This window comes from Hordeum vulgare, chromosome 2H (assembly GCF_904849725.1).
Source record: "Hordeum vulgare subsp. vulgare chromosome 2H, MorexV3_pseudomolecules_assembly, whole genome shotgun sequence".
Lineage (NCBI taxonomy): Eukaryota > Viridiplantae > Streptophyta > Magnoliopsida > Poales > Poaceae > Hordeum > Hordeum vulgare.
Genome location: NC_058519.1, coordinates 644,879,133 through 644,902,004, shown reverse-complemented (window position 1 = coordinate 644,902,004; position 22,872 = coordinate 644,879,133).

The window sequence follows — 22,872 nt, the reverse complement described above, 5'->3', positions numbered from 1 at the left end:
ACTTTTCCCTCTGCCTCGGCGCAGCCCTGCCCTTCTTTCTCTTCCTCTCTGCCGGTGCTTGACGAAGCCCTGCCGGGAGACCTCGTCTCTCCATCGACACCACGCCGTCGTGCTGCTGGAGTTCTTCCCCAACCTCTCCCTCCTCCTTGCTGGATCAAGGTGCGGGAGACGTCACCGGGCTGCACGTGTGTTGAACGCGGAGGTGCCGTAGTTCGGCACTAGATCGGAATCACACCGCGATCTGAATCGCCGCGAGTACGACTCCATCAACCGCGTTCTAGTAACACTTACGCTTAGCGATCTTCAAAGGTATGAAGATGCACTCACCCCTCTCTCGTTGCTAGTCTCTCCATAGGAAGGTCTGAATATGCGTAGGCAAGTTTTTGAATTTATGCTACGTTACCCATCAGTGGTATCCGAGCCAGGTTTTCTATGCGTAGATTCTATGCACGAGTAGAACACAAAAGGTTGTGGGCGATGATTTTTCAATTGCTTGCCGCTACTAGTCTTATTCTTTTACGGCGGTATTGTGGGATGAAGCGGCCCGGACCGACATTACACGTACGCTTACGTGAGACTGGTTCCACCGACAGATATGCACACCGTGCATAAAGGTGGCTAGCGGGTGTCTGTCTCTCCTACTTTAGTCGGATTGGATTTGATGAAAAGGGTCCTTATGATGGGTAAATAGCTTTGGAATGTCATCGTTGTGGCTGTCACGTAGGTACGAAAGCGTTCTTGCTAGAAACCCAAATCAGCCACGTAAAACTTGCAACAACAATTAGAGGACGTCTAACTTGTTTTTGCAGGGTTTGACATGTGATGTGATATGGCCAAAGTTGTGATGTTGCATGTATGATGTATGAGATGATCATGTTATTGTAATAGGTTTCACGACTTGCATGTCGATGAGTATGACAACCGGCAGGAGCCATAGGAGTTGTCTTAATTTATTGTATGAGATGCAACGCCATGTGCTTACTACTTTTACTTCATTGCTAACGGTTAGCTATAGTAGTAGTGATAGTAGTAGTTGGCGTGACGACTTCACGGAGACACGATGATGGAGATCATGATGATGGAGCTCATGGTGTCACGCTGGTGACGATGATGATCATGCGATGCCTGAAGATGGAGATCGAAAGAGCAAAGATGATAATGGCCATATCATGTCACTATATGATTGCATTGTGATGTTTATCATGTTTTTCATCTTATTGCTTAGAACGACTGTAGCATAATAAGATGATCCCTGTTAAAATTTCGAGAACGTATTCCCCTAAGTGTGCACTGTTGCAAAGGATCGTTGTCTCGAAGCACCACGTGATGATCGGGTGTGATAGATTCTAACGTTCGTATACAACGGGTGTAAGCCAAATTTACACACGCGAAACACCTAGGTTGACTCGACGAGCTTAGCATGTACAGACATGACCTCGAATACAAGAGACCGAAAGGTCGAACATGAGTCGTATGGTTGAATACGATCAGCATGAAGTTGCTCACCATGGTGACTAGTCCGTCTCACGTGATGATCGGACACGGGTTAGTCAACATGGATCATGTATCACTTAGATGACTAGAGGGATGTCGATTTAAGTGGGAGTTCATACTTAATTTGATTAAATGAACTTAATTGTCATGAACTTAGTCTAAAAGTTGTCTTTATAAATATTGTAGATGGCCAACGTCAACCTCAATTTCAACGCATTCCTAGAGAAAAACAAGCTAAAAGATGATGGTAGAAACTATGCGGACTGGGTTCGCAACTTGAAGCTCATCCTTGAAGCAGCTAAAAAGGCTTATGTCCTTGATGTGCCGCTAGGTGACCCTCCCGCTCCCGCAGCAGCCCAGGACATTCTGAACGTCTGGCAAACGCGGAGTGATGACTACTCTCTGGTTAGGTGTGGCATGTTATACAGTTTAGAAACGGGGCTCCAAAGGCGTTTTGAGCAACACGGTGCATATGAGATGTTCCAAGAGCTGAAGCTAGTTTTTCAAGATCATGCCCGTGTCGAGAGATATGAAGTCTCCGACAAGTTCTTTAGCTGTAAGATGGAGGAGAACAGTTCTGTCAGTGAGCACATACTCAAAATGTCTGGGTTACACGGTCGTCTCACTTCACTTGGAGTCGAACTTCCGGATGATGCTATAATTAACAGAATCCTCCAATCTCTCCCACCAAGATACAAAGGCTTTGTGCTTAACTACAACATGCAAGGGATGGAGAAGCCCATTCCCGAGTTGTACTCGATGCTCAAGTCTGCAGAAGTAGAAATCAAGAAAGAGCATCAAGTGTTGATGGTCAACAAGACCACTAGTTTCAAGAAGGGCAAGGGTAAGAAGAACTTCAAGAAAGACGGCAAATCCGTTGCCGCGCTCGGTAAGCCAGATACCGGGAAGAAGAAAAAGAATGGACCCAAGCCCGAGACTGACTGCTTCTATTGCAAGGGAAAGGGTCACTAGAAACGGAACTGCCCCAAATACTTAGCGGACAAGAAGGCCGACAACGTTAAAGGTATATGTGATATACATGTTATTGATGTGTACCTTACCAGCGCTCGTAGTAGCTCCTGGGTATTTGATATCGGTGCTGTTGCTCACATTTGCAACTCAAAGCAGGAACTGCGGAATAAGCGGAGACTGGCAAAGGACGAGGTGACAATGCGCGTCGGGAATGGCTCCAAGGTCGATGTGATCGCCGTCGGCACGCTACCTCTACATCTATCGTCGGAATTAGTTTTAAACCTTAATAATTGTTATTTAGTACCAGCTTTAAGCGTGAACATTGTATCAGGGTCTTGCTTAATGCGAGACGGCTACTCATTTAAGTCAGAGAATAATGGTTGTTCCATTTATATGAGTGATATGTTTTATGGTCATGCTCCGCCGGTGAATGGTTTATTCTTGATGAATCTCTATCGTGATGTTACGCATATTCACAGTGTGAGTACCAAAAGATGTAAAGTTGATAAGGATAGTCCCACATACTTGTGGCACTGCCGCCTTGGTCATATCGGCGTTAAGCGCATGAAGAAGCTCCATACTGATGGATTATTAGAGTATCTTGACTTTGAATCATTTGACACATGCGAACCGTGCCTCATGGGAAAGATGACTAAGACTCCATTCTCAGGAATAATGGAGAGAGCAATCGACTTATTGGAAATAATACATACTGATGTGTGTGGTCCAATGAACGTTGAAGCTCGCGGTGGCTATCGTTATGTTCTCACTCTCACCGATGATTTAAGTAGGTATGGGTATATCTACTTGATGAAGCACAAATCTGAGACATTTGAAAAGTTCAAGGAATTTCAGAGTGAGGTCGAGAATCAACGTGACAGAAAAATTAAGTGTCTACGATCTGATCGTGGAGGAGAATATTTGAGTAACGAGTTTGGCACACACCTAAGGAAGTGTGGAATCATTTCACAACTGACGCCGCCTGGCACACTGCAATGCAACGGAGTGTCTGAACGTCATAATCGCACTTTATTAGATATGGTACGATCTATGATGTCTGTTATCAACTTACCACTATCATTTTGGGGATACGCATTAGAAACTGCAGCATCCACTTTAAATAGGGCACCGTCTAAATCCGTTGAGACGACACCGTATGAACTATGGTTTGGCAAGAAACCTAAGTTGTCGTTTCTTAAAGTTTGGGGCTGCGATGCTTATGTGAAGAAACTTCAACCAGAAAAGCTCGAACCCAAAGCGGAGAAATGCGTATTCATAGGATACCCTAAGGAAACTATTGGGTATACCTTCTATCTTAGATCCGAAGGTAAAACCTTTGTTGCCAAGAACGGATCCTTTCTAGAGAAAGAGTTTCTCTCGAAAGAAGTAAGTGGGAGGAAGGTAGAACTTGATGAGGTAATCACACCCCCTCTCGAACAGGATAGTAGCGCAGCACATGAAGTTGTTCATGTGGTGCCTACACCAACTGAAGAGGAAGTTAATGATAATGATCATGAAGCTTCGGATCAAGTTACTACTGAACCACGAAGGTCCACAAGGGCACACTCCGCACCAGAGTTGTACGGCAACCCTGTGATGGAAATCATGTTGTTAGACAACGGTGAACCTTCGAACTATGAAGAAGCAATGGCGGGCCCAGATTCCAACAAATGGCTTGAAGCTATGAAATCCGAGATAGGATCCATGTATGAGAACAAAGTATGGACTTTGGTGGACTTGCGCGATGATCGGCGAGCCATAGAAAATAAATGGATCTTCAAGAAGAAGACTGATGCAAACGGTAATGTGACCGTTTATAAAGCTCGACTTGTCGCAAAGGGTTTTCGACAAATTCAAGGAATTGACTACGAAGAGACTTTCTCTCCCGTAGCGACGCTGAAATCAGTCCGAATCATGTTAGCAATTGCCGCCTTTTATGATTATGAAATTTGGCAAATGGACGTCAAAACAACGTTCCTTAACGGGAATCTTAAGGAAGAGTTGTATATGATGCAACCAGAAGGTTTTGTCGACCCTAAGGGTGCTAACAAAGTGTGCAAGCTCCAACGCTCCATCTATGGGCTGGTGCAAGCATCTCGGAGTTGGAACATTCGCTTTAATGAGGTGATTAAAGCATTTGGGTTCATACAGGTTTACGGAGAAGCCTGTCTGTACAAGAAAGTGAGTGGGAGCTCTGTAGCTTTCCTCATACTGTATGTGGATGACATATTATTGATGGGGAATGATATAGAGATGTTGGAGAGCATAAAGGCCTATTTGAACAAGAGTTTTTCAATGAAGGACCTTGGAGAAGCTGCATACATATTAGGCATCAAGATCTATAGAGATAGATCGAGACGCCTCATAGGTCTTTCGCAGAGTACATACCTTGACAAGATATTGAAGAAGTTCAATATGGAAAACTCAAAGAAAGGGTTCTTGACAGTTTTTCAAGGTATGAGATTGAGTAAGACTCATTCGCCGACCACGGCAGCAGATAGAGAGAAGATGAGTTCTGTCCCCTACGCTTCAGCCGTAGGCTCTCTTATGTATGCCATGCTATGTACCAGACCTGATATAAACCTTGCCATAAGTTTGGTAGGGAGATACCAAAGTGATCCCGGTATGGAACACTGGACAGCGGTCAAGAATATCCTTAAGTACCTGAAAAGGACTAAGGAAATGTTTCTTGTTTATGCAGGTGACGAAGAGCTTGTCGTAAAGGGTTACGTCGACGATAGCTTCGACACAGATCCGGATGACTCTAAGTCACAGACCGGATATGTATATGTTTTGAATGGTGGGGCAGTGAGCTGGTGCAGCAGCAAGCAAGAAGTCGTGGCAGCATCTACATGTGAAGCGGAGTACATAGCTACTCCAGAAGCGGCTCATGAAGGAATTTGGATGAAGGAGCTCATGGCCGACCTTGGAGTGGTTCCAAGCGCGTCGGGTCCAATGACACTCTTCTGTGATAACACTGGGGCCATTGCCATAGCCAAGGAGCCCAGGTTTCACCGGAAGACGAAGCACATCAAACGCCGCTACAACTCCATCCAGGACCATGTCCAGAGTGGAGTAATAGAGATTTGTAAAGTACACACGGATCTGAATGTTGCAGACCCGTTGACTAAACCTCTTCCACGAGCAAAACATGATCAACACCATAATGCTATGGGTGTTCGATACATCACAATGTAACTGGATTATTGACTCTAGTGCAAGTGGGAGACTGTTGGAAATATGCTCTAGAGGCAATAATAAAATGGTTATTACCATATTTCCTTGTTCATGATAATCGTCTATTGTTCATGCTATAATTTTATTAACAGGAAATAGTAATACATGTGTGAATAAATAGATCACAATGTGTCCCTAGCAAGCCTCTAGTTGGCTAGCTCGTTAGTCAATAGATGATCATGGTTTCTTGATCATGGGCATTATATGTCATTGATAACGGGATCACATCATTGGGAGAATGATGTGATGGACAAGACCCAATCCTAAGCATAGCACTAGATCGTATTGTTCGTATGCTAAAGCTTTTCTAATGTCAAGTATCTTTTCCTTCGACCGTAAGATTGTGCAAATCCCGGATACCGTAGGAGTGCTTTGGGTGTATCAAACGTCACAACGTAACTGGGTGACTATAAAGGTGCACTACGGGTACCTCCGAAAGCGTCTGTTGGGTTGGTAGGAATCGAGATCTGGATTTGTCACTCCGTGTGACGGAGAGGTATCTCTGGGCCCACTCGGTAGAACATCATCATGAGCTCAATGTGACTAAGAAGTTAGTCACACGATGACGTGCTGCGGAACGAGTAAAGAGACTTACCGGTAACGAGATTGAACAAGGTATAGGTATACCGACGATCGAATCTCGGGCAAGTTCTATACCGTCAGACAAAGGGAATTGTATACGGGATTGATTGAATCCTTGACATCGTGGTTCATCCGATGAGATCATCGTGGAGCAAGTGGGAGCCACCATGGGTATCCAGACCCCGCTGATGGTTATTGGCCGGAGATGTGTCTCGGTCATGTCTGCCTGTCTCCCGAACCCGTAGGGTCTACACACTTAAGGTTCGATGACGCTAGGGTTATAGGGAATTGTTATGCGAGGTTACCGAAAGTTGTTCGGAGTCCCAGATGAGATCCCAGACATCACGAGGAGCTCCGGAATGGTCCGGAGGTAAAGATTGATATATAGGATGGATGGGTTTGGACGTCGGAAATGTTTCGGGCACCACCGGCAAAGTGCTGGGACCACCGGAAGGGTTCGGGAGGCCCACCGGGAGGTGCCACAAGCCCCGGAGGGATACATGGGTCAAGTGCGGGAGGGAACCAGCCCCTAGGTGGGCTGGTGCGCCCCCCCACACCCAGCCCATGCGCACCAGAGAGGGAGGGAGGGGAAACCCTAGGCGCAGGGGAGGCCCAAGGCCCACCTAGGGCGGCGCCCCCCTTTCCCTGTCCTGGCCGCCGCCCCCCTCTCCCATCTGGGCTGCCGCACCTCCTAGGGTGGGAACCCTAGGGGTGGCGCACCCCTCCCCTCATCCTATAAATAGTGGGGGTTTTGGGGCTGTTGGAGACACACTTTTCCCTCTCCCTTGGCGCAGCCCTGCCCTTCTTTCTCCTCCTCTCTGCCGGTGCTTGGCGAAGCCCTGCCTGGAGACCTGGTCTCTTCATCGACACCACACCGTCGTGCTGCTGGAGTTCTTCCCCAACCTCTCCCTCCTCCTTGCTGGATCAAGGTGCGGGAGACGTCACCGGGCTGCACGTGTGTTGAACGCGGAGGTGCCGTAGTTCAGCACTAGATCGGAATCACACCGCGATCTGAATTGCCGCAAGTACGACTCCATCAACCACGTTCTAGTAACGCTTCCGCTTAGCGATCTTCAAAGGTATGAAGATGCACTCACCCCTCTCTCGTTGCTGGTCTCTCCATAGGAAGATCTGAATATGCGTAGGATTTTTTTTGAATTTATGCTACGTTACCCAACAGGAGGGGAGGAGGCAGCCTCAAACCCTCAAGGTTTGGACGAAATTGGAGGTGGAGGAGTCGTACTCCAATCCTACTTGGAGTAGGATTCCACCTTCCCACTTGGAAACTCTTTCCACCTTGTGTTTTTTTCCTTTTCAAACCTTATGGGCCTTAGTGGGAACTTATTCCAGCCCACTAGGGGCTGGTTTATCTTTTCCCATAGCCCATGAAACCCCTTGGGGCGTAACACCCCTCCCGATGGTCCCCGGCACCCCTCCCGGCACTCCCGGTACACTACCGATGAGCCCGAAACTTTTTCGGTGACCAAAATAGGACTTCCTATATATTAATCTTTACCTCCGGACCATTCTGGAGCTCCTCGTGACGTCCTGGGTCTCATCTGGGACTCCGAACAACTTTCGATTACCAACACCTATAACTCAACTATACCGAAATGTCACCGAACCTTAAGTGTGCAGACCCCGCGGGTTTGAGAACTATGTAGACATGACCCGAGACACTCCTCGGTCAATATCCAATAGCGGGACCTGGATGCCCATATTGGATCCTACATATTCTCCGAAGATCTTATCGGTTGAACCTCAGTGTCAAGGATTCATATAATCCCGTATGTCATTCCCTTTGTCCTTCAGTATGTTACTTGCCCGAGATTTGATTGTAGGTATCCGCATACCTATTTCAATCTCGTTACCGGAAAGTCTCTTTACTCTTTCTGTAATACAAGATCCCGTGACTTACACTTAGTCACATTGCTTGCAAGGCTTGTGTGTGATGTTGTATTACCGAGTGGGCCCCGAGATACCTCTTCGTCACACGGAGTGACAAATCCCAGTCTTGATCCATACTAACTCAACGGACACCTTGGGAGATACCTGTAGAGCACCTTTATAGTCACCCAGTTACGTTGTGACGTTTGATACACACAAGGCGTTCCTCCAGTGCCAGTGATTTATATGATCTCATGGTCATAGGAACAAATACTTGACACGCAGAAAACAATAGCAATAAAACGACACGATCAATATGCTACGTTTATAGTTTGGGTCCTAATGATGTGATCCCGTTATCAAGTGACAACACTTGTCTATGGTTAGGAAACCTTGACCATCTTTGATCAACGAGCTAGTCAACTAGAGGCTTACTAGGGACAGTGTTTTGTCTATGTATCCACACATGTATTTGAGTTTCCAATCAATACAATTCTAGCATGGATAATAAACGATTATTATGAACAAGGAAATATAATAATAACTAATTTATTATTGCCTCTAGGGCCTATTTCCAACACCCACTGGTTCACCCCCTCCGGTGGATCTTTGCGTAGGTATTTTTCATTAATTCCAGAAAAATTCTCCGTAAATTTTCAGGTCATTCCGAGAACTTTTATTTCTGCACAAAAACAACACCATGGCAATTCTACTGAAAACAACGTTAGTCCGGGTTAGTTCCATTGAAATCATGCAAATTAGAGTCCAAAACAAGGGCAAAAGAGTTCGGAAAAGTAGTTACGACGGAGACGTATCAGTGTGTTTGTCTAGATCCGATGAATTGTGGATTTATGATCAGATTATCTATGAATCTTATTTGAGTTTCTTCTGATCTCTTATATGCATGATTTCATATCCTTGTAATTCTCTTCGAGTTGTGGGTTTTGTTTGGCCAGTTTGATCTATGATTCTTGCAATGGGAGAAGTGCTTGGTTTTGGGTTCATACCATGCGGTGACCTCACCCAGTGACAGAAGGTGTAGCGAGGCACGCATCATGTTGTTGCCATCAAGGGTAAAAAGATGGGGTTTTCATCATTGGTTTGAGTTTATCCCTCTACATCATGTCATCTCGCTTAAGGCGTTACTCTGTTCGTCATGAACTCAATACACTAGATGCATGCTGGATAGCGGTCGATGTGTGGAGTAATTGTAGTAGATGTAGAAAGTATCGGTCTACTTGTCTCAGACGTGATGCCTATATGTATGATCATTGCCTTAGATATCGTCATGACTTTGCGCGGTTCTATCAATTGCTCGACAGTAATTTGTTCACCCACCGTATTATTTGCTATTTTGAGAGAAGCCTCTAGTGAACACTATGGCCCCCGGGTCAACTTCACACCATATTTTCAGCCTTACTCTTTTACTTCATTGCACATTCTGCCATCAGATCTCACTTTGCAATCAATCTTGAAGGGATTGACAACCCCTTTATAGTGTTGGGTGCAAGCTCTTTGTGTTTTTGCAGGTACTCTGGAGTTGACGAGATTCTCCTACTGGATTGATACCTTGGTTCTCAAAATGAGGGAAATACTTACTGCTCGTGTGCTGCATCACCCTTTCCTCTTCGAGGGAAAAACCAACGCCAGCTCAAGAGACGACAGAAGGTTTCTGTCGACGTAGCAGAAGGATTTCTGGCGCCGTTGCCGGGGAAGGATTTTTGTTGCCGTAGAAATATATCACTAGTGAACATCATGTGACTCTGTCCCATATTACCACCATTTCTTACACCTCCATCATTTACTGCTTTTATTTACTTTTCCGTTGCGATCACTATCACTATTCTCGCTTGTGTTTTGATCATTTGCAAACTACAAGGCCGGAGAGATTGACAACCTCTCTGTACTCGTTGGGAGCAAAGTTATTTGTTGTGTGTGCAGGTCCATGTCTTCTGCTAGCGCCAGAGAAACGAACACCTACTTGTTGAACCTCGGAGTCCTCCTGGTTCGATAAACCTTACAGTCCTCATGTAAGGGAAATCTGTTGCTAACTACATCTCCACCTTCCACTTGGGGTAACGAACGAGGGTCAAGAAGTATATCCATCAACTCGTCATCAGGTAGCGAGGCACGTATTATATTGTTGCCATCAAGGGTAAAAAGATGGGGTTTTCATCATATTGCTTGAGTTTATCCCTCTACATCATGTCATCTTACTTAATGCGTTACTTTGTTCTTCATGAACTTAATACTCTAGATGCAAGCAGGAGTCGGTCGATGTGTGGAGTAATAGTAGTAGATGCAAAATCGTTTCGGTCTACTTGATACAGACATGATGCCTATATGCATAATCATTGCCTTGGATATCTTCATAATTATTTGATTTTCTATCAATTGCTCGACAGTAATTTGTTCATCCACCGTATTATTTTCCTTTATGAGAGAAGCCTCTAGTGAAACCTATGCCCCCGGGTCTATTTTCCATATCATATTTTTAGATCTATAAACCAAAAATACCAAAAAATACTTTTCTGCAATTTATTTACTTTATTTTTACTTTTAGATCTATCAATATTTTATATCTATTTCTATCAGATCTCATCCTTGCAAATAAATTTGAAGGGATTGACAACCCCTTTATAGCGTTGGGTGCAAGTGTTTGATTATTTGTGTAGGTACTACTATTGGAGTCTCACTTGTTACTCATACTGGATTGATACCTGGGTTCTCAACAAACCGAGGGAAATACTTATCTACTTCATTGCATCACCCTTTCCTCTTCAAGGGAAAACCAACGCAAGCTCAAGAGGTAGCAAGAAGGATATCTGGCGCCGTTGCCGGGGAGGATACATAGCAAGATCACCAAGTACCCATCACAAACTCATCTCTTGCGTTTACTTTATTTGCCATTTGCCTCTCGTTTTCCACTCCCCCACTTCTAAAAAGATTTTCAGAAAATACCAAAAAGATTTGCCTATTTATTCGCCCTTTTTCCGTTCGTCTTTTTGTTTGCTTGCTTGTGTGCTAGATTGCTTGCTTTGTCGCCATGGCTCAAGAGAATACCAAGTTATGTGATTTTTCACTACCAATAGTAATGATTTTATTACTACTCCGATTACTCCCACCACTAGTGCGAAATCTTGTGAAATTAATACCGCTTTGCTCAATCTTGTTATGAAAGAACAAATATCTGGCCTTCCCAGTGAAGATGTCGCATCCTATCTAAATACTTTCATTGAGTTGTATGATATGAAAAAGAAGAAGTATGTGGATAATGAAACTGTCAAATTAAAGCTATTTCCGTTCTCATTATGAGATCGTGCCAAAACTTGGTTTTCATCTTTACCTAAAAATAGTATTGATTCATGGAATAAGTGTAAAGATGCTTTTATTTCCAAGTACTTCCCGCCCGCTAAGATTATCTCCCTTAGGAACGATATAATGAATTTTAAGCAATTTTATCATGAGAATGTTGCACAATCTTGGGAGAGGATGGAGTTAATGATTAGGAATTGCCCCGCGCATGGTTTGAGCTTATGGATGATTATACAATTTTTCTATGCGGGATTGAATTTTCCTTCTAGAAATCTTTTAGATTCAGCTTCGGGTGGTACTTTTATGGAAATCACATTAGGAGAAGCTACTAAACTCCTAGATAATATTATGGCAAATTACTCTCAATGGCATACCGAAAGATCTCGTACTAGTAAAAAGTGCATGCTATGGAAGAAATAAATACTTTGAGTGGAAAGATGGATGAATTAATGAAATTGTTTGCTAGTAAGAGTGCTCCCATTGATCCCAATGATATGCCTTTGTCTTCTTTGATTGGAAATAATAATAAATCTATGGATGTGAATTTTGTTGGTAGGAACAATTTTGGCAATAACGCGTATAGAGATAATTTTAATCCTAGGTCGTTTCCTAATAATTACTCTAATAATTACGGTAATTCCTACAACAACTATTATGTAAATTATAATAATATGCCCTCTTATCTTGAGAATAATATTAAAGAATTCATTAACTCTCAAAAAGGTTTCAATGTTATGATTGAAGAATTTTTTTTCAAGATTGATTATTTGGCTAGGAACGTTGATAGAATTTCTCTTGAGATTGATTCCTTAAAAAATAGATCTATTCCACCCAAGCATAATATTAATGAGTCTTTAAAATCTTTGAGAATTTATATTGATGAGTGTAAAGAAAGAACCGCTAGAATACATGCTAAGCATGAATGGCTTGAAAAGGTATTTTCTCATGATAATATTGATGAAGATCTAAAAGTGATTGATGTGACACCTATTGAGTCTTTGTTTTCTAGCATAAATCCTGAAAAATATGGGACTGGATATGAGTCAACTTTAGCTAAGAGGCGTGCCAATGATTCAGAGTTCATAGATCTTAGTGATAGGATTGCTAAAAGTGGGATGGAAGAGGTAAAAACTTTAAATAGGAATGAGCCCACTCTTTCGGCTTCAAGGATTTTAATTATGATAGTTGCTCTTTAATTGATTGTGTTTCCTTGTTGCAATCCATGTTAAATTTTCCACATGCTTATAGTCAAAATAAGGCTTTTACTAAACATATTGTGGATGCCATGATGAAATCTTTTGAAGAGAAACTTGAGTTGGAGGTCTCTATACGTGGAAAACTTTTTGATGAGTGGGAACCTACCATTAAAACTAAAATTAAAGATTATGAGTGCCATGCTTTGTGTGATTTGGGTGCTAGTATTTCCACAATTCCAAAAACTTTATGTGATGTGTTAGGATTCCATGAATTTGATGATTGTTTTCTAAATTTGCATCTAGCGAATTCCACAATTAAGAAACCCGCGGGAAGGACTAATGATGTTCTTATTGTTGCTAATAGGAATTATGTGCCCATATATTTCATTGTTCTTGATATAGAATCCAATCATACATGTCCTATTATTCTTGGTAGACCCTTCCTTAGAACGATTGGTGCAATTAGTGACATAGCAAGGTAATATTAGATTCCAATTCCCATTAAGGAAATGCATGGAGGACTTTACTAGAAATAATATAATATTACCTTATGAATCTATAATGATAGCTACCTATGGATTGCATACCAAAGATGATAGTACCTAGATCTATTGCATTATGCCTAGCTTGGGGCGTTAAACAATAGCGCTTGTTTGGAGGCAACCCAATTTTATATGTTTTGATTTTGTTTTTGTTTATGTTTTTTTGTGCTGAACACATTATTACCTCTGTAATAATTTTGTTTTCTTGTTTAAATTAGTGTTTGAGCCAAGTAAAACCTTTGAGATGGTCTATGGTGCTTGCAAGTTGATTTTGGTGAAAAACAGAAACTTTCACCCTCAGTCCAGGAATTTTATAAATTCACTGGAACGTGCTTTTGATCTGAATTATTTACACAATATTGGTTTAAGAATTTCCCAGGTCTTACTAATTTTTCAGAATTTGTGGAGTTAAAGAAGTATTCGAAGTAAACAGATTGCTACAGACTGTTCTGTTTTTGACAGATTCTGTTTACTTTGTGTTGTTTACTTATTTTGATGAATCTATGGGTTGTATCGGGGGGTATGAACCATGGAGAATTTAGAATACAATAAATATTACGTAAATATAAATAAATAATGAGTTCACAACAGTACCTAAGTGGTGATTTACTTTCTTATACTAACGGGTCTCATGAGTTTTCTATTGAGTTTTGTGTTGTGAAGTTTTCAAGTTTTGGGTAAAGATTTGATGGACTAAAAAATAAGGAGTGACAAGAGCCTAAGCTCGGGGATGCCCAAGGCACCCCAAGCCATATTCAAGGATACCAAAGAGTCCAAGCTTGGGGATGCCCCGGAAGGCATCCCCTCTTTCGTCTTCCATCCATCGGTAAATTTACTTGAGGCTATATCTTTATTCACCACATGATATGTGTTTTGCTTGGAGCGTTTTGTATGATATGAGTCTTTACTTTTTAGTTTGCCAAAATCATCCTTTCTGCACACATCTTTTGAGAGAGAGACACACACCGAATCATGAATTTATTAGAATACTCTTTATGCTCGACTTATATCTTTTGAGCTAGGCAATGTTACTCTAGTACTTCACTTATATCTTTTAGAGCATGACGGTGTTATGAAATTATTAAACTCTCATACTTCACTTATATTATTTTGAGAGTTCTTTAAACAGCATGGTAATTGTTTCAGGTTATGAATTTAGTCCTAATATAATAGGCATCCAAGAGGGATATAATAAAAACTTTCATATTAAGTGCATTGAATATGATGAGAAGTTTGATTCCTTGCATATAGTTTTGAGATGTGAGGATGGTGATATGAGAGGCATGTTAGTAAGTAATTGTGAATTAGAAAAAATACTTGTGTTGAAGCTTGTGATTCCCGTAGCATGCACGTATGGCATTGTGTGATGAAGTCGGAGCATGACTTGTTTAATGATTTTCAACCTTTGTGTGGAGGTCGGGATCGCGCGATGGTGAAATCCTACCAACCCTTATCCTAGGAGCATGCGTCTAATACTTTGGTTCGATAACTAATAGGATTTTTCAATAAGTATGTGAGTTCTTTTTGACTAATGTTGAGTTCATGGATTATACGCACTCTCACCCTTCCACCTTTGCTAGCCTCTCTGGTACCACACAACTTTCGTCGATACATTAAACCCACCTTCCTCAGAACAGCCACCATATATATTCCTCAAAACAACCACCATACCTAACTATTATGGCATTTTCTAAGCCATTCTATATTGCCATGCAACACCACCGTCCCGTTTTTTGTATGACACACACCATCACTTGCATATTGCTTATAGAGTCATATTTCGTTTGAGATATCGAGTTGTAATCTTTGAGTTGTAAGTCAATAAAAGTGTGATGATTTGCATTATTAGAGCATTGTCCCGTGTGAGAAAAGTATGATGGAAGCTATGATTCCCTCACAAGTTGGGATGAGTCTCCGGACTCTACAAAAAAATAAAAGAGGCCAGCGAAGCCCATAAAAAAATAAAATAAAAGAGGCCAAAGATGCCCACCAAAAAAGAGAGAAAAAAATAAAAGAAAAAAATTGAGATCAAGAGAGAAGGGACAATGCTACTATCTTTTTCCACACTTGTGCTTCAAAGTAGCACCATGTTCTTCATAGAGAGTGTCCTATTTTGTCACTTTCATATAACTAGTGGAATTTCATCTTTTGCACGACCACTTAGTTTTCTTTTTGAGATTTCATATACTTATAGCTCTAGTGCATTTGTTGCATGGCAATCCCTACTCACTCACATTGATATCTATTGATGGGCATCTCCATAGCCCGGTGATACGCCTAGTTCATGTGAGACTATCTTCTCCTCTCTTTTTTGCAACCTCCACCACATTCTATTTCTCCTACAATGCTATATCCATGGCCCATGCTCATGTATTGCATGAGAGTTGAAAAGGTTTGAGAACATAAAAAGTGTGAAACATTTGCTTTATTTTCATCGGGGTTGTGCATGATTTAGATACTTTGTGTGGGGAATATGGATCATAGCCAGACCATATGATTTTGTAGGGATAACTTTCTAAGGCCATGTTATTTCCAAAGGACGCAATTGCCTTGTTAGTATGCTTGAAGTATTATTGTTTTTATGTCAATATTAGACTTTTGTTTTGAATCTTATGGATCTGAATATTCATGCCACAATAAACAATATTCCATGGATAAATATGTTGGGTAGCATTCCACATCAAAAATTCTGTTTTTATCATTTACCTACTCGAGGACTGATACGTCCATTTTGCATCATGCTTTCATGTTGATATTTATCGCTTTATGGGATGTTATTACACTTCAGGGTACAATACTTATGCCTTTTCTCTCTTATTTTGCAAGGTTTACATGAAGATGGAGAATGCCGGCAGCTGGAATTCTGGCCTGAAAAAGAAGCAAGTTTGAGATACCTATTCTGCGCAACTCCAAAAGCCGTGAAAATCAACGAGGAATTATTTTGGAATTTATAAAAAATACTCGGCAGAAGAAGTACCAGAGGGGAGCCACCAGGAGGCCACAAGCCTACTAGGCGCGGCCTACCCCCTGGCCGCGCCTAGGGGGCTTGTGGGCTCCTGCTGGCCCTCTGGCTCCCCTATTTTGCTATGAGAAGGGTTTAGTTCCAGAAAAAATCAGGAGGAGGCTTTCGGGAGGAATCGCCGCCGCCATGAGGCGGAACTTGAGCAGAACCAATCTAGAGCTCCGGCAGGGTCGTCCTGCCGGGGAAACTTCCCTCCCGGAGGGGGAAATCATCGCCATCGTCATCACCAACACTCCTCTCGTTGGAGGGGACTCATCACCATCAACATCTTCATCAGCACGTCTCATCTCCAAACCCTAGTTCATCTCTTGTAACCAATCTCCATCTTGCGACTCCGATTGGTACTTGTAAGGTTGCTAGTAGTGTTAATTACTCTTTGTAGTTGATGCTAGTTGGATTACTCGGTGGAAGATTATATGTTCAGATCCTTGATGCTATTCATTACCTCTCTGGTCATGAATATGATTATGCTTTGTGAGTAGTCACTTTTGTTCCTGAGGACATGGGATAAGTCATGCTATAAGTAGTCATGTGAATTTGGTATTCGTTCGATATTTTGATGCGTTGTATGTTGTTTTTCCTCTAGTGGTGTTATGTGAACGTCGAATACATAACACTTCACCATTATTTGTGCCTAGAGGAAGGTATTGGGAAGTAGTAAGTAGATGATGGGTTGCTAGAGTGACAGAAGCTTAAACCCTAGTTTATGCGTTGCTTCGTAAGGGGCTGATTTAGATCCACTAGTTTAATGCTATGGTTAGACTTTGTCTTAATTCTTCTTTCGTAGTTGCGGATGCTTGCGAGAGGGTTCATCATAAGTGGGACGTTTTTCCAAGTAAGGGCAGCACCCAAGCACCGGTCCACCCACATATCAAACTATCAAAGTAGCGAACGCGAATCATATGAACATGATGACAACTAGCTTGATAAAATTTCCCATGTGTCCTCGGGAGCGCTTTACCTCCTATAAGAGTTTGTTCAGGCTTGTCCCTTGCTACAAAAGGGATTGGGCCACTTTTTTGCACAATTGTTACTATTGTTACTTGCTACTTGCTGCGAATCATCTTACCACACAACTATCTGTTACCGATAATTTCAGTGCTTGCAGAGATTACCTTGCTGAAAACCACTTGTCAGATCCTTCTGCTCCTCGTTGGGTTCGACAGTCTTACTTATCGAAAGGACTACGATATATCCCCTACACTTGTGGGTCATCAAGACTCTTTTTTGGCGCCGTTGCCGGGTTGTGAAGCGCCTTTGGTAAGTGAAATTTGGTAAGGAAACATTTATATAGTGAGCTGAAATTTATTGTCACTTGTCATCATGGAAACTAATCCTTTGAGGAGCTTGTTCGGGGTATCTTCACCTTTAACGGAAGCACATGGAGTCACTCCTCAACCTACTGCACCTATTGAAAGTATTTGCTATGAATTTCCTTCAGGTATGCTTGAGAAACTGCTGGCTAATCCTTTTACAGGAGATGGAACATCACATCCCGACTTGCATCTAATCTATGTAGATGAAGTTTGTCGTTTATTTAAGCTTGCAGGTTTGCCCGAGGATGAGGTCAAGAAGAAGGTCTTTACCTTATCTTCGAGGGATAAAGCATTGACATGGTATAGGCTATGTGATGATACTGGATCATGGAACTGCAACCGGTTGAAATTGGAATTTCATCAAAAGTTTTATCCTATGCATCTAGTACATCCTGATCAGAATTATATTTATAATTTTTGGCCTCGTGACAGAGAAAGCATCGCTCAAGCTTGGGGGAGGCTTAAGTAAATGTTATATTCATGCCCCAACCATGAGCTCTCGAGAGAAATTATCATTCAGAACTTCTATGCTCGGCTTTCTCATGATGATCGCACCATGCTTGACACTTCTTGTACCAGTTCTTTTATGAAGAGAGATATTGACTTCAAATGGAATTTATTGGAAAAAATTAAACGCAACTCTAAAGATTGGGAGTTTGATGAAGGTAAGTAGTCAGGTATGAATTTCAAGTTTGATTGCGTTAAATCCTTTGTCGAAACAAATACTTTTTGTGATTTTAGCGCTAAGTATGGAATTGACTCTGAGATAGTAGCTTCATTGCGTGAATCATTTGCTGCTCATATTGATCTCCCTAAAGAGAAGTGGTTTAAATATCATCCTTCCTTAGAAGTCAATTTAGTTAAACCCAATCCAGTTGAAGAGAAAGTCATTGCTTATAATGATCCTATTGTTCCCAGTGCTTACATTGAGAAACCACCTTTTCCTGTTAGGATAAAGGATCATTCTAAAGTTTCAGCTGTGATACGTAGAGGCTACATTAGAACACCTACACCCCCTGAGCAAATTAGAGTTGAACCTAGCATTGCTATTATCAAATATCTCCTGTCCGACAATGTTGATGGCCATCATATTCACTTCTATGAAGATGCTGCTAGAATTGCTAAACCACATGCTAGAGATAAACATAAGCCTGTTATTGGCACGCCTATTGTTTCTGTTAAGATAGGAGATCATTGTTATCATGGTTTATGCGATGTGGGTGCTAGTGTTAGTGCAATACCTCAATCCTTATATGATGAAATTAAAGTCGAGATTGCACCTGTTGAGATGGAACCTATTGATGTCACTATTCAGCTTGCCAATAGAGATACTATCTGCCCTTTGGGAATTGTTAGGGATGTTGAAGTCTTGTGTGGTAAAATGAAGTATCCTGCTGATTTTCTCGTTCTTGCTACCACACAAGATAGCTTTTGTCCCATCATATTTGGCAGACCTTTTCTCAATACTGTCAATGCTCATATTGACTGTGAGAAGCAAACTATTGATGACCCACAAGTATAGGGAATCAATCGTAGTCCTTTCGATAAGTAAGAGTGTCGAACCCAACGAGGAGCAGAAGGATCTGACAAGTGGTTTTCAGCAAGGTAAAATCTGGAGGCACTGAAATTGTCGGTAACAAGTGATTGTGTGGTGAGATGATTCATAGCAAGCAACAAGTAACAAAAGTAGCAACGGTGCAGAAAATTGGCCCAATCCCTTTTGTAGCAAGGGACAAGCCTGGACAAAGTCTTATAGGAGGAAAAACGCTCCCGAGGACACACGGGAATTTATGTCATGCTAGTTTTCATCATGTTCATATGATTCGCGTTCGTTACTTTGATAGTTTGATATGTGGGTGGACCGACGCTTGGGTACTTCCCTTACTTGGACAAGCATCCCACTTATGATTAACCCCTAGTGCAAGCATCCACAACTACGAAGGAAGAATTAAGACAAAGTCTAACCATAGCATTAAACTAGTGGATCCGAATCAACCCCTTACGAAGCAACGCATAAACTAGGGTTTAAGCTTCTGTCACTCTAGCAACCCATCAACTACTTACTACTTCCCAATGCCTTCCTCTAGCCCCAAATAATGGTGAAGTTTTATATAGTCGACGTTCACAGAACACCACTAGAGGAAAAACAACATACAACACATCAAATTTCCGAGCGAATACCGAATTCACATGACTACTATTAGCATGACTTATCCCATGTCCTCAGGAACAAAAGTAACTACTCACAAAGCATAATCATATTCATGAACAGAGAGGTAATGAGTAGCATCAAGGATCTGAACATAAACTCTTCCACCAAGTAATCCAACTAGCATCAATTACAAAGAGTAATCAACACTACTAGCAACCTCACAAGTACCAATCGGAGTCGCGAGACGGAGATTGGTTACAAGTGATGAACTAGGGTTTGGAGATGAGATGGTGCTGATGAAGATGTTGATGGTGACGAGTCCCCTCCGATGAGAGGAGTGTTGGTGATGACGATGCCGACGATTTCCCCCTCCGGGAGGGAAGTTTCCCCGGCAGAATCGTCCTGCCAGAGCTCTAGATTGGTTCTGCTCAAGTTCCGCCTCGTGGCGGCGGAGAATCCACGAAAAAGCTCCTCCCTGATTTTTTTTCTGGACGAAACCCTTTATATAGCAGAAGAGGGGGGCCAGTGGGCTAGCAGGCTGCCCACAAGCCCCCTTGGCGTGGCCAGGGGTTGGCCGCGCCAAGCAGGCTTGTGGCCACCTGCTGGCACCCCTCTGGCGCTTCTTCGGCCGAGTATTTTTTATAAATCCGGAAAAAAATCCTCGTTGATTTTTACGGCGTTTGGAGTTGCGTAGAATAGGTATCTCAAACTTGCTCCACTTTGAGGCCAGAATTCCAGCTGCCGACATTCTCCCTCTTCATGTAAACCTTGCAAAATAAGAGAGAAAAGGCATAATAATTGTATCATGGAGTGAAATAACAGCCCAAGAAGCGATAAATATCAACAAGATGCAAAATGGACGTATCAACTCCCCCAAGCTTATACCTCGCTTGTCCTCAAGCGAAAGCCTAACTCAATAAATATGTCCACATATTTAGGGAGAGAGGTGTCGAAAAAACAAGATACGAATCATGCATGCATCATGATCATGATCAGAACAACAATACCAACATATAATCTATCATGCTAAAGTGATAATTCCTTCACAAAGTAAAGCATGGATCAAGAACCTTACCGAGAAGTAACAATCGATAGCCTTTAGTCATTGAAGCAATTGCAATTTATCACAACATCAGAAAGAGTCAAATAAGAGATTGTAAAGCAAATCCACATACTCAATCATTCTTTCGTTCTCTACAATTTCTACAACTCACGTGGTACTCATGAGATCAAAGTTTCAGCTGGACACAGAGAAAGATAGGGGCTTACAGTTTTGCCTCCCAACTGCTTACCTCAAGGGTAATGTCTGTTGGAATTATGCCCTAGAGGCAATAATAAATATAGTTATTATTATAATTCCTGTATCAAGATAATCGTTTATTATCCATGCTATAATTGTATTGAATGAAGACTCATTTACATGTGTGGATACATAGACAAAGCACTGTCCCTAGCAAGCCTCTAGTTGGCTAGCCAGTTGATCAAAGATAGTCAGTGTCTTCTGATTATGAACAAGGTGTTGTTGCTTGATAACTGGATCACGTCATTAGGAGAATCACGTGATGGACTAGACCCAAACTAATAGACGTAGCATGTTGATCGTGTCATTTTGTTGCTACTGTTTTCTGCGTGTCAAGTATTTGTTCCTATGACCATGAGATCATATAACTCACTAACACCGGAGGAATACTTTGTGTGTATCAAACGTCGCAACGTAACTGGGTGACTATAAAGATGCTCTACAGGTATCTCCGAAGGTGTTCGTTGAGTTAGTATGGATCAAGACTGGGATTTGTCACTCCGTGTGACGGAGAGGTATCTCGGGGCCCACTCGGTAATACAACATCACACACAAGCCTTGCAAGCAATGTGACTTAGTGTAAGTTACGGGATCTTGTATTACGGAATGAGTAAAGAGACTTGCCGGTAAATGAGATTGAAATAGGTATGCGGATACTGACGATCGAATCTCGGGCAAGTAACATACCGAAGGACAAAGGGAATGACATACGGGGTTATATGAATCCTTGGCACTGAGGTTCAAACGATAAGATCTTCGTAGAATATGTAGGATCCAATATGGGCATCCAGGTCCCGCTATTGGATATTGACCGAGGAGTCTCTCGGGTCATGTCTACATAGTTCTCGAACCCGCAGGGTCTGCACACTTAAGGTTCGACGTTGTTTTATGCGTATTTGAGTTATATGGTTGGTTACCGAATGTTGTTCGGAGTCCCGGATGAGATCATGGACGCCACGAGGGTTTCCGGAATGGTCCGGAAATGAAGATTGATATATAGGATGACCTCATTTGATTACTGGAAGGTTTTCGGAGTTACCGGGAATGTACCGGGAATGACGAATGGGTTCCGGGAGTTCACCGGGGGGGGGGGGGGCAACCCACCCCGAGGAAGCCCATAGGCCTTGAGGGTGGTGCACCAGCCCTTAGTGGGCTGGTGGGACAGCCCAAAAGGGCCCTATGCGCATTGGAAGAAAAATCAAAGAGAAAAAAAAGAGGAGGTGGGAAAGGAAAGAGGGACTCCACCCACCAAACCAAGTAGGACTCGGTTTGGGGGGGAGTCCTTCCCCCCTTTGGCTCGGCCGACCCCCTTGGGGCTCCTTGAGCCCCAAGGCAAGGTCCCCCCTCTCCCACCTATATATACGGAGGTTTTAGGGCTGATTTGAGACGACTTTTCCACGGCAGCCCGACCACATACCTCCACGGTTTTTCCTCTAGATCGCGTTTCTGCAGAGGTCGGGCGGAGCCCTGCTGAGACGAGATCATCACCAACCTCCGGAGCACCGTCACGCTGCCGAAGAACTCTTCTACCTCTCAGTCTCTCTTGCTGGATCAAGAAGGCCGAGATCATCGTCGAGCTGTACGTGTGCTGAACGCGGAGGTGCCGTCCGTTTGGTACTAGATCGTGGGACTGATCGCGGGATTGTTCGCGGGGCGGATCGAGGGACGTGAGGACGTTCCACTACATCAACCGCGTTCACTAACGCTTCTGCTGTATGGTCTACAAGGGTACGTAGATCACTCATCCCCTCTCGTAGATGGACATCACCATGATAGGTCTTCGTGCGCGTAGGAATTTTTTTGTTTCCCATGCGACGTTCCCCAACAATGTCAACGATAATAATTCATGAATACTTA